The 11,532-nt window shown below is 50.6% G+C and overlaps 1 non-coding gene across 1 annotated transcript; it reads left to right on the forward strand.

The window, feature by feature from the left end:
• Nucleotides 1–9,400: 9,400 nt before the first annotated feature.
• LOC137500630 (5S ribosomal RNA) lies at nt 9,401–9,519 on the forward strand. Its single transcript, XR_011018138.1, has one exon. It is a non-coding gene; the product is annotated as a 5S ribosomal RNA (ribosomal RNA).
• The last annotated feature ends 2,013 nt before the right edge of the window (nt 9,520–11,532 follow it).

The raw sequence follows: 11,532 nt of genomic DNA on the forward strand, positions 1-11,532 counted from the left end.
ACGTATTCGCGGGCGAGCATGTGTTCGTATAGCGTTGTGCCTTGTTTGTTGGGTTTAAGACAGCCCCAGCTTTCGTGTTTCGAGTTGATGTCTCCGCCAATTATCGTGTTTCTGGCTAGTCCTAGGAGTACATCAATGTCGCCTGTGTTGACTGTCCTAGGAGGGGAGTACGTTGCTATGACGTTAATTAACGTCCCACGTACTAACAGGCGTATCCCGCATGCCTCCATTGCCACTAGCTCTGGAATTTCAAGCTCCATGTGTTTTAGGTCCTTTCTTACCAGTACTGCCACGCCGCCTCTGGGTGAGGGTCTGTCGTACTTGTGTACTTTGTAGCCTTTAACTGTTAATTTCGAGCCTGGGGCGAGAAATGTCTCCGCAAGTAGTGCTACGTGTATGTCATGCTTTACTAGGAAGGCTTCGAGTTCTATTTTCTTGTTGCGTATACCTTCGCAATTCCAAATTAGAACTCTCAGTCCCTGTGTGTGGTGTGTGTTTATGTGGTGTGTATTTTGTGCAGCCATTTCAGGGAATAGAGATAAATGACTCGATGAGGTTAACTATTATCCTCAGCCACTTGAGATTCTCCTCCTCTGCCACCCTTTTTAGAAAGTTTAGTATAGTGGGTATCAGGATGGTCAGCGGTATATTTATGCCTAATGACTTCAATATGTCTTCGGCCGCATTGGTCTTCTGACCTGGAGGTTCTCGTGGAAGTTGTGGCTGGGGTAATGTGTTGAGTGTTGTGTGCGTGGTGGTGGGCGTGGTCTGGGTAGCGGATGCTTTGTGTGTTATCCTGGTTATCGTGCGCTGACTGCGAGGGGTGGAGCAGGCGGCGGGTTCTCCCTTTAGTTCCTGCTCGGGTTCCCTGGGCGTGGTCTTTGCGTCCCTTTTGTTCTTTTTGTTTTGTGGGTTGGTCCTGCCTTGGTTGTTTGAGGCTATATTTCTCTTACCCGAGGCTTGGAGAGTGGGGTCAGATTGTGTTTGAGCCTCGGGGTGACTGTCTTGTCTGGTTTGTTTGTTTTGGGTCTTGCCTCTGCCTGAAGGGCCTGGACAATTGGCAGGGCCTTTATTTCCTGGTTGGCCAGGTTTGCCTGAGGGGCCTGGTTGGCTAGGGGGGCCTTTGTTACTTGGTGGGCGTTTTTGAGCCTCAGGGCGGCCACGCTGTTGTTCTCTCGCGCCCTTCGGTCTCTTTGCTCTGAGGGAGCTTTCGTATACCCTGCGGCTCGGGCATTCACTGTAGTTGGCCGCGTGTTTCCCCTCGCAGTTGCAACATTTAACAAATTCTCTGTCTCCGCCATTCGGACAGTCTCGGGAGGAGTGGGGCCCGGCACACCACCTACATCTGTGGCTAAGCTTGCACCCCACTTGGGAGTGACCGAACCTTTGGCACACTCTGCACTGGGTGCATGTGGCTTTAGGCCGGTAGGGCTCTACCTTTACAGTCATGTTTAGGACGGTGCGCAGACTCTCCATCTTTTCCACTCCCGACTGGTCCTTTAGCGTGACAAGATATAGTGGGGCTTGTTTTCTCCCCTCCCTTGTTCGCATCCGCTGTACTGCCAGGACTGGGATTTGCTCAGCTGTAATGGCGTCGCCAAGCTCTTTGAGCGTATACTTGTTTACGGGGGTTCTGAGTACATATCTCTTAGTCCTCCCGTAGTTGAGCAGAGTGTACTGAATATCTTGCTCATCAAGTGCGATAGTTGCCAGGTGATAGCTTTTTTCTGAGTATAATATCAGCTGGACAGCTTCATGCGAATCCCTCCTGGGCTTTACGAACTTATAGTTCCTTTCGCCGTGTGGGAGGTACTTGAGCAGCGCAGACTCAATTTTCATTAGGTCGTTGTTGTATATAGTTATTGGGTGGTTTCTCATGTTGTTGTGGTGTCTCTTGGGTTTCTGTACAGTTGAGTTTAGGGACCCTTCAGAGCGGACAGAGGCGTTGGGTTGTTCGTTAGCCTGGGTTTCCTTACCCTGCTTACGCTCCCTCTGGCGTGTCCGTCTGCTCTTGACTGTTACATAGCGGCCCTGCTGGCTCTCCGGTTCGGGCGCCGTGGCTTGCAGTGTGCGCGCTGTGAGCTCCGGTACTACCCTGCCTTCCTCCTTCTCGGGTGTTTCCCTGGTCTGGATGACGAGAGACTCGTCTATTACCAGCCTTGAATTGTCCGAGTTGGAGTCCTTGGCCGAGCCGTTCCGGTCTGTAGCCTCGAGCGAGTCCTCTAACTCCTCCCCGCGGGAGAGGTCCGGCTCATCAGGGCGTTGCCCCGGTTCCCGTTCGCTCTCCTGCTCCACATACCATTCTGCTCCGCCTTCCCAGTGCGGCGCGCTTCTAGATAGGGGCTCTGCAATAATGCTTGCCGGCCTGCTAGGTGCTGCTTGCACTGGTATGTGCGTCCCTGAGCTTATGGTTGTGGTGGGGGTGGTGCGTGTTGTGGTGGTGGTGACTGTGTACGTTGTATTTGTGCATGCCAAGTTTGCAATGTATCGCCCTGAGAGATGAATATTCTGCTCCAGGTATATAGCCTGCCCGTCGGGTGATGTGCCCGGTACCAGGTTTGTTATACCTGTCCGCAGTGATTTTTCAGATCTCGTGCGGCGTTCAGTGTTTAGGGGGGCCTGGCCACTGCGCGATACGCTCCCCGTGCGTGCGATGGTGCTGCCGTCTGCGCGCACGGCGCTTAACGGTGTCCTCGCAGCCTGGGGGGTAGCCTGCATAGTGGCCTTTCTCCCCTTAAGGGTCTCGGTAGAGGAACCAATGACCGGTGAATTGTGTTCGGGGAGAGGGGGGAAGTGACACTCTGACAAGAGCGTAGCAGTGCTGGTCTGAGTGGTTACCAGCTCTTGTAGTCCCTGTATTTCGTGAGAGCGCTGTGAGAACAGCGCTTCCTTCACGACCGGCGAAATGACGCCCGCTAATTGGGTTGAGTGCTGTGATAACAGCTGCTCCCCCCTAGCGGCCGTCTCTGGAAGTTCCCGGTGCTCGAAGATTGTCTGTGAGGTCCCAGGCTCATTGACAATTTGCTCTTTCGGAAGTTTGCTCTTTTGGAAAGAATGAGCCTGGTCCTGTGTGTGTAACTGTGGGGGCAAGCTAACAAGAACTAGTGAACGCGGGGTGATCCGACACGAACGGGCCCCTGGCTCACGGCAATCCCTGACTAACCCTAGGCACCGAGAAGCGGTAGCCGGTTGGGGCGAGTGAGTGTCCATCTTGAAGTTCTTGACGGTCTCGGTGCGCGGCGAGCAGTGCGTAGCACTACCCGCAGCCGATGAGAGGAGAGAGAGAGAGCGGAGCGATAGGCACTGAGGTCCTCTCGCTAGCGCAGTCGAACTCGTCCTCCCGATACCGAATCACTCTGCGCACCAGTTTTGTAGCCTGCAAGGTTGCTCAACATTACGAGCCAACCAATAAGGCTGCAGTAAGCTTGCGCTCATTGGCTAGTCGCATGCAGCCCTCTCGGTCTTAAAAAGAATTGCAAGGGGGCCGAAAAATTAAGAATTCGAGATCTGACTTGTGAACTGAGCGGATCTGCTGTACGAGTGTGCTTGGTGAGTGCGCGCAGTGATAGTTGTACTGACGGGCGAGATCGGTGTGTTGCGGGTTGCCTGCTGCTAGTCACCCCGCGCTGCTATTGGCTCTCTGGTACGACCGAGCGACCCAACGATGGACACGGCTGGTCCCCCGCCTGGCGGCGGGGACACCAAGAGGAAACGGGCCCCGGCTTCGATGACGACCCCTGCTACGGACTCGGACACTGGTTTGGTAAAGTTGACGGAGGTTGCTGGTTCAACCCCCAGCACCTCTACGATTACTCTCCTGCCGGAAGGCACCACTTTAGATGACCAGGCTCGCTTATTGGCCTCTTTTGCCGCTGCCAAAGCTGCTGAAGATAGTCAGTGGAAAACGGCTCGGATGGTGAAGGGCAAATCTAGACCCCGCTATGTCCTAAAAAAGAGAACTGCTAACGGCCAAACATTAGTTTATAATAAGGATTTAAATTCATACGCCCCTCTTTCGGCCCTACCCACCAGTGGTAGCAACGGTCCAGAGGCACTAGTGCCTGCCCAGTCGCCTACTCCCCGGACGGCGACCGAGGCCGCCCCCTCGACCAGCGCCTCCCGTTCGGCGCCACCACCGTCTGTGTGTGACGGGAATGGGACTGCCACGACAACCGCTCCTGGTGGAGAGGTCGAGCATATGGACACCACGGGCCCCCCCCCACCCAAGAAAAAGTCGCTGCCGCCGGTAGTTGTCTTTGATAAGACCAACTATCAGCAGCATTTCAGGTATTTGCAACAGCGGTGCACTGGTGACCTTAGGGTCATCAACACAAGGGAGGCTCTCAAATATCATGTCGACAACGAGGAGGACTATCAACTGTTGACAAAATATTTCGACTCCACCAATGCTCACTTTTACACTCACCAGCTGCCCTCCAAGCGGCTGTTGAAGGTAATCATCCGGAATATCGTGTCAACAGTTGATATCGATTGGGTCAGGGAAGAGCTGATTGCGCTTGGCTATCAACCCAAGGACATTTATCAATACACCAGGAGGGATGCCACCACCCAAAAGGTTATCCCCCTCAGCGTAATCAGTGTCACGCTTCCTAATGAGGAATTTTCCAAAACCATTTACTCTGTTCACTACTTGTGTGGTGCCAAGGTAAAAATTGAGGCTTACCGAGGCAGGGAAGGACCTTCCCAATGTTTCAAGTGCCAGAGACTGGGGCACACTGCCAATTACTGTAAAATGCCTTTAAGATGCGTTAAGTGCGGAGATAACCACTTGGCTGCGGCCTGCCCGCTCACACCGGAGGCTTCCGCCAAGTGCGTTAATTGTCAGGGGGAACATCCAGCTTCGTGGCGAGGGTGCAAACTCTTTCGGGAGGCTGTAACTAAACAGAAGACTGCGGTGCAACTGAAAGCCCAGAAGAAGAGTGCACTGCCACCCTCAAAACCTGTGACCGAGGGGGTTTCGTTCGCGAGCCTCTTCGGTGGCGCTGCTGCCCCCTCATCATCTCCCACTCCCTCCCCTAGTAGTACTGGAAACTCCTTCCCCGACCTCGGCGGTTTAGCTGACATCATCGATCTGCTTCGGCAGATTGATTTTTCCAGACTTATCCCTATACTCAAGGATACCATGACAAAATTGAGCTCGTGCAATAGCACTCTTGACAAAATCCTGGTGCTGATTGATGCCGCTATGCGGTATTTCTCAGCCCCTTAGACGACGCGACTGACGCCACGGACTATGGACTTAAGGGTTGGTGCTTGGAATTGTCAAAGTGTTGTCGGTGAGAGATATGAGCTTGAGGCTTTTATCTCTGACCATAACCTAGACATCATGCTACTTGGTGAGACGTTTCTAAAGGAGCATATGCCTTTCAAAATTAAAAATATGGTAGTCTACCGGAAAGACAGAGTCGGGATGAAGGGCGGGGGTGTTGCTGTGCTGGTTAAGTCTAGTCTTACCCATCACGTCCTCGACCCCCTCCCCCACTCCGTACTGGAATCCCTCGGGATTGAAATCCGACATCGGGACTATCATTATCGCTTATTTACAGCATACCTGTCACCTAATGCACCCTTCAATCTGGTGGAACTAAATGCTCTTTTGGAGAACCCTAGCCACGTACCCACCATAGTGGCTGGTGACCTCAATTGCAAGCATCCCGACTGGAACTCCAGGGTAGCCAATCCTCGGGGGAGAATCTTAAGTGCTTACATGAGAGACAGTGACGTCAAGGTGTGTGCTCCCACGGAGCCCACAATATACCCGGCTAATGGTTTACCTGACGTCATTGATGTGACCGTATCAAAATATTATAACAGAACAATTGATTTTGTTGTTCCACATGAATTGAATTCTGACCACAATCCCATTGTTTTCAATCTTGTCTGGGAGCGCTTGGAGGGGCCAACTCGTTCGATCCCTCCCATCAACTTGGACTACCACAAGTTCAGGAAACATGTGGATCGAAATTTTAAACCTTTTGACATCCGCACCCGGGATGATGTTGACCGGGCAGTCGAGCATCTTACTGGTAAGATTCTCAATGCACGGAAACACATCCAGGCTGTTGCCCGAAATTCTCGTTCGGCCCGCGGTCCACAAGTTGAGGAGGGCCTACCCGATCTCCTCAAGGATTTGATCAAGATCAAAAATCTCTATCGGAAGAGATGGCAACTCTATCGCGACCCAGATGACAAGGCAGAATACCAGGAACTTGCCCGTGTCGTCCGCCAACGGCTGCTGGAACACAAGATTGAAAAATGGGAAGAACTCTGTCGCACTCTCACTGAAAACGACTCAGACCGTGAGTTTTGGAGGGTTACTCGCAGTCTGACTCGAACACGAGAACCCCGTCGAGCACTTCACGGCCGCCGGGGTCTCGTTTTCTCCCCTCTGGAGAAAGCTGAAGCTTTCGCTGACTCCATTGAGAGTCAGTGTGTAGTACACTACACCCGCCACGATGACGACCGTACCGACCGACAGATTGAACGAAAAGCTTCAGCTCTCAGGCAAAGTAGGACGCCACGAGACACTGTGACTGACATCACACCAGCGGAGGTCCGCCGGTGTATCAACGGACTTAGTGAGAATAAGTCTCCCGGGGCTGATAGGGTCACTGTTAAAGAAATCAAGTCCCTCCCATACAGGGCTGTGGTATTTCTAGCTGCCCTCTTCACGGCCTGCCTTTCCCTGGGTTATTACCCAACGGCCTGGAAGACGGCAAAGATTTGTCTGATTCCCAAGCCGGGGAAAGACAGGCTCTTTCCACAGAATTACCGCCCTATCAGCCTTCTCTCCCACTTGTCCAAAATTTTCGAGAGACTTATTCTCAAACGCCTCAATTCATACCTTGTAACCAGTAGGATATTGAGACCGGAGCAGTTTGGTTTCCGGGCCAAACGCTCAGCTCCATTGGCGGTATTGCGCCTGGTCCAATATGCTACGAGATCGTTCACATTACGGCGTAGCGTGCCAGCGGTCTTTTTCGATGTCGATAAAGCTTTTGATACCGTCTGGCACGATAATCTACTTGTGAAACTGGGGGAATTATACAAAGTCCCTCTCTACCTACTCAAAATTATTCAGTCCTATCTTCGGGATCGACAGTTTTTTGTCACCTGCGATGGTGAGAACTCCACCCCTCGGCGCTTATTGGCAGGAGTGCCTCAGGGAGGGGCACTATCGCTTACCTTGTACGCCCTATATGTGAACGATCTCCCCAAGGTAGCGGGAGTAGAAATTCAGCAATACGCTGATGACATTGCAGTTTATACCGCTCAGCGAAGATATTGTGATGCCACAGCGAAAATGCAAGCCTGGATTAATCAATTTTTATCCTGGTGTACCAAGAACAAGGTCAAAATTAACCCGGACAAAACCCAGGCAATCCTCTTTTCGAAGCGGCGTCCGAGGTTTTGTCATCTTAAAATCCGGCGCACCGAGCTGCCATGGTTGAGCCGTGTCAAGTACCTTGGTATGACCCTGGACAAAGCACTAACCTGGAGATGGAATGTGGACCAGGCATTACAGCGAGCCAACGCCAGAACAGTAGCATTGCGCCCTCTGCTGCTGAATCGGCATCTCGGCGATCGTATCAAGAGGTCCTTGTACCTTGCGTGCGTTCGACCTATCTTCCTATATGGCTGTGAGGCCTGGTGCTACATGGCCAAGACGCACATTCGGCGACTCCAGGTGTTCCAGAACAAGGTACTGCGGCGCATGACCGGTTCACCATGGTACACATCAAATTTGAGGATTCGTCAGAATCTCCAAATCCCCACTGTCCAGCAGCAGATCTTCAAACAGGTTAGGATGACAAGATCTCGGATCACCCTGACTCAATCGAATGATGAGGGTCTTCTCTTGCTCAAACGGGTCATCAGGACCAAGAAGCCAACAACACGTTACCGCCACCGCGGCCCTTGGCTCCTGTATACCAAATTCTAGTTTCGGCCTTTTCCAAATTTTTCAAAACGTTGTTCAGGTAATCACTAAAAGGTACTAAATTCTGTTTCAATAAGACTGACCCACTTCCTAGTTGACATCATGTTATGGCCCAGCGATGAGGGGGTTTCAATTCTGCCCCACCTTCTCCGGTGGGAAAGAGTGATTTTTCCCCCGCCAGTGTAGGTAACTCGCGACTTTTTCTGACTCATCAGGTAACCACGGAAACAGATGAGTAAGAGGGCATATTTTTTCGCCCTGGGGCTCCCATATACTTGATCTCACTAGAAAAAAAAAAGCCGAAAAATTTACTTTCTAGGAGACATCCGAGACAACCATGCCACCCAAGACAAGCGGAAAGGCAGCCAAGAAAGCCGGCAAGGCCCAGAAGAACATCTCCAAGGGAGACAAGAAGAAGAAGCGCAAGAGGAAGGAAAGCTATGCCATCTACATCTACAAGGTGCTTAAACAGGTACATCCTGATACTGGCATCTCCAGCAAGGCGATGAGCATCATGAACAGCTTTGTCAACGACATCTTCGAGCGCATCGCCGCTGAGGCTTCCCGTCTGGCCCACTACAACAAGCGCTCCACCATCACCAGTCGGGTGATCCAGACTGCCGTCCGCCTCCTGTTGCCCGGTGAGCTGGCCAAGCACGCCGTCAGTGAGGGTACCAAGGCAGTTACCAAATACACCAGCTCCAAGTAAGGTGCCAGGTTTTCTGCCTTGCTGCATTCTTAACAAACGGCCCTTTTCAGGGCCACCACACCTTTAAAAAAAAGAGCAGCATCTGTTAGCCTTGTTATCAACTCCACTCTGATTTTATCTATCTGTCCTACTTCATATACATCGAAAGACAGTGCAAAACATTCAAATCATAAGCTAAGGAGGGAAGAACTACTACTACCACTACTACTACTACTACTACATTACCTTATTGCTAAAAATCCTCCTGCTTTGTCCTTTACAATGAAAACCAGACCAAGCCCCATGGCACTACAGCCCCTAAGCAAGCAGGCTGAGTGGACCTCAAAGCAGCCATTAGTTCGAGGTAAAATTCCTTTGCCTGGCCGGGAATTGAACCCGGGCCCCCCAGCTACGAGGCAGGCACGCTGCCCCTGCGCTACAGCGCCGGCCCCTTCACAACCACCTTCAGTAATTATTATTATTATTATTATTATTATTATTATTATTATTATTACAACCCTCGACACTTCCCGTGTGGGTGTGTGCGCGTTTTTCTTGGGGTTAGGTTACGAGAAGTGGGGTTAAGTCGAGTTAGGTTACGTTTCGCCGCGGAGCGCGACAACCACCCGCGCCCGCTCCGCGACGGCGACCTCCGAGCACACCCCTGCACCATTGCCAACGCCCCCGCGCCACAAAGACCTCCAGGAAACTCGCTTTGCGGTTCGTATGGACGTTTCAAGCTCCGTTCTCTCGCCAACGGCCATACCATGTTGAATACACCGGTTCTCGTCCGATCACCGCAGTTAAGCAACATTGGGCGTGGTCAGTACTTGGATGGGTGACCGCTTGGGAACACCACGTGCCGTTGGCTCAATTCCCTTTTTACCAAGTTTCCCAGTCCCAGTACGACAACTTACTTTCAACTTTTGCCTCAGGCCAGCAGAAATTGCTTAAATCACGTTTTTTGTTACGTCTGAAACTAGCTAGACCTTTTGCTGCTCTTCGACCCCGTGGCTATACAGGAACGAAGCTTAGCGTAGTATTGCATTTCCTCCTAGGTGACCGGCCTAACCTGGCGGCGGCGGCGACATTATTATTATTATTATTATTATTATTATTATTATTATTATTATTCGTCGTCTCTCTCTCTCTCTCTCTCTCTGTGTGTGTGTGTGTGTGTGTGTGTGTGTGTGTGTGTGTGTGTGTGTGTGTGTGTGTGTGTGTGTGTGTGTGTGTCGACCTAGGGGACCCTTGCTGAGCCTAGCACCGCTTCCAATTACTCGTGCCAGGATTTTAACTTTCGTACCTCCTATCGTACGTCCCTATGTCTAAAGTTGCTGTTCTTATTCTTTTAGGTTAGTGTAGCTTATCCTGCAGGCCTCTTATGGCACATAACATCATTCTACGTCCTATTTCTCCCAAAATTAAGATTATTAAAGGGCGGAACGAGGCTTCTAAACTCCCCGCCCACCTTGAAAATCGCGAGGAAGGTGGTTTCCATGCAACGTCATCGACACTGTCGTGATTACAATGAAAGCCATGTCCTAGCAACCGACCGCGGCATTTAGCAGCCCCTCAAAGAGTCGAACAATTTCCTTTTATGTTCTTTCAGGTAAGTAGCTATTCAAATTACGACACGGTTCGGCAATAAGTTACAAGTTTGTAGTACGCTCGTGTCTCTCCCGGGCTTCCTTACGAACGGTAGGGCACCAGTGCAGTACAGTGGCCTACACACAGCCCGCTATCTTCGAAGGCGTGTGTTGCGATGTAACGTAGTTTTGAAGCCTAGGAACTTGTAAAACTCTTTCATTTCTATCAATGACGAGACGCCCTTCAAATAAGACTGAGAAGGTAACCTTTTGACGACAAGGGTTAGTTCAAAGAGTCGTGACGTTTTAGGTTAGGTGAAGGGAGGAAAGCACTCGTTTTTGTTGTTTGTACGTCAGCTGACCGATCTTTTGGCAAGTGATAAATTGAGTAGAACGAATCGGAACTCCGTATAGTTACTGTTACCGTCCTAGAATTAAAATTAGACCATTCTGAGCCCTACTTGACAGGTTCGACACCGGCTCACTCGTGTGATATTTCGATGGTCTGTAGATATGGGCGCATAAAAAGAACTCCTGCGGGACAAACTTCCGGCACCTCGGCATCTACGAAAGGCGTAAGATAATAGTGAACATAACCTTACTAGTCGTACCACCCCCACCATTACTGCTACTAATACGACTATTACTTAAGGCAGTGGACAGTTACGAACTCGAGCAATAATGTGTCCATTTGCTGACCACCTGATCACTGCCTCTTGCCTTACTACTACAGGCTAGCGTTCAAGGAAAGAAAGAGAGAAAGAAAGAAAGAAAGAAAGAAAGAAAGAAAGAAAGAAAGAAAGAAAGAAAGAAAGAAAGAAAGAAAGAAAGAAATAAGTTACCGTTCTTCCCAAGTCAGGTTAGGATTTCTGCATCAGACACGGCTAGGGCTGATCGTGGATCTACTAATACTACTAACACGCTAAATTGTGCACCGTTATATCATCACCAGTCGTGAAGTCACAGCTGCATCTTCTAATTACAGGGTAGATGCTACATATTTCGGGCAATATATAACCCAGGTTTGGCTTGGATAACCTAAAAATATTCAGGTACTGGGTCTGGCCTGGTTATATCAAGTGTCACCCTAGATCAGCAGGGCTAAGAATCATCAGGTCTCTGTCATGGATTTAAATGGCTTAGTACCCCTCATTATGGTGTACTTCTCTTCATATTTGTGGGAAGAGGAGTAAAACTTAAAACTTTATTGCCTGTCTTAAACCACCTGCTTTCTTTGGGGTATTGTCTAGCACAAACTTCTAAGGCGACCACATCACCCAGCCCGATGCTCGAAT

The sequence above is a fragment of the Anabrus simplex genome, chromosome 4 (assembly GCF_040414725.1).
Source record: "Anabrus simplex isolate iqAnaSimp1 chromosome 4, ASM4041472v1, whole genome shotgun sequence".
NCBI classification, from domain to species: Eukaryota; Metazoa; Arthropoda; class Insecta; order Orthoptera; family Tettigoniidae; genus Anabrus; species Anabrus simplex.